This window comes from Octopus bimaculoides, chromosome 10 (genome assembly GCF_001194135.2).
Source record: "Octopus bimaculoides isolate UCB-OBI-ISO-001 chromosome 10, ASM119413v2, whole genome shotgun sequence".
Classification (NCBI taxonomy): domain Eukaryota; kingdom Metazoa; phylum Mollusca; class Cephalopoda; order Octopoda; family Octopodidae; genus Octopus; species Octopus bimaculoides.
In genome coordinates this window covers 40,416,951-40,418,439 of record NC_068990.1, presented here as the reverse complement: position 1 = coordinate 40,418,439, position 1,489 = coordinate 40,416,951, and the positions used below count along the sequence as shown (strand labels likewise).

General features: G+C 31.5%; 1 protein-coding gene across 3 annotated transcripts in view; it reads right to left on the bottom strand.

Moving 5' to 3' along the window:
- LOC106881299 (uncharacterized) overlaps positions 1-1,489 on the bottom strand; it is a 338,650-nt gene that overhangs the window by 293,361 nt on the left and 43,800 nt on the right. The window lies entirely within an intron of this gene.

Sequence of the window (1,489 nt, the reverse complement as noted above, 5' to 3'; positions counted from 1 at the left end):
ATATATATATATATATATATATATATATATATATATATATATATATACACACACATACACAAACACACACAAATATTTATGTATTGCATTTGTAATGAAATGTGCATACAGTTGTAATTCTGTTATATAATCAGTGTGAAATGCATAGACTTAATAACAACAACAACAACAGTTGCAAAAAAAGTTTTTAAAAATCTTTAGAGAGGAAGATGTAAGAGTGGCAGCAACATTAAAAAAAAATGGTAAATAATGACAAACAGTAACCATATGAACAACATGAACAACAAAAAACCAAGAATATGTATAACAGCAAGGAGCCGAAACATGGTAGCTTTATGTAGTCACTCCATTTTCTAGAATTAACCCCTAAATTCCATTCAAACTACATTCTGCTGTTCTATAAAAAGAAGTGGTCAATGTATCATGTATGAAGGGGAAAAAATATAGGAAGGATGGCCAAAGTTGGACATCTCTGGCCATAGGTCTACTGCATTACAGCTGACTTCAGGGGTTAAATAACCCTTATGAATGACAACAATAAATAGAATAAGTTCAATAATAATTGTTCTAAGAATAAATGTTATAAGAAGGACATCAGCTGTGAGAAGGACATGGGGATCCAGAAGTGGAAAATATAGAATAACAACAGTAAGCTACAACAGTAACAACAATATTTTCATCTAAATATAGCAGCAGCATGTATATTTATAGTTGTCACAGAGATGCACTAGCTGGCCAGCAGTATCCCTAGCAACTCTCTCCAGCATCTATCTCACTGTCCTCCTATTATTCTTTGACATCTTATCATCTTCACATACATGCAAGCACACACACACACACACACACACACACACACATATTTATATCTACAGCACCACCCAAGAATTCTAGCTACCCCCATATGTGCTGCACCACCCATATCTCTTCTCCCCTCCGCTACTTCACCGTTCAGGCAGGGGGAGAATTTGAAGAGATTCTCGGAATGTCATGAATGATGAGGCTGTTTCTATTCTATGCAAAATCTGCATATTACTCAAGATGTGCACACACTACAAAATGACATAAACATACATGCCCACATAACTATGAGTAGATACATCTTGATATGTAAATATGTTTGATAGAAGACGGTGGGGATGATATGAGTGATGGGAACCAGACCACTACAATCTTAAAATACCAGACTAAAACAGCAATGGTTCGATTTGACTTTAAAAGTATGGACTTACTACAAAAAAACACATATTTATATTTTTATGTGATTATATTACATTTTTTTATCCATTATATATACATATACTTATGTATATAATATTGGTAGACAATGTATATAGAATATTTATTATCTGATACAAATGTTTGTTAGTTTTTGCTTCAATATATACAATGAAATTTACTTTTTAAAATTCATAAATATTATGCATTTGTAAATATTATATGTATATATGTAAATAAATAATATATCATTATGTTGCATTGTATATATAAG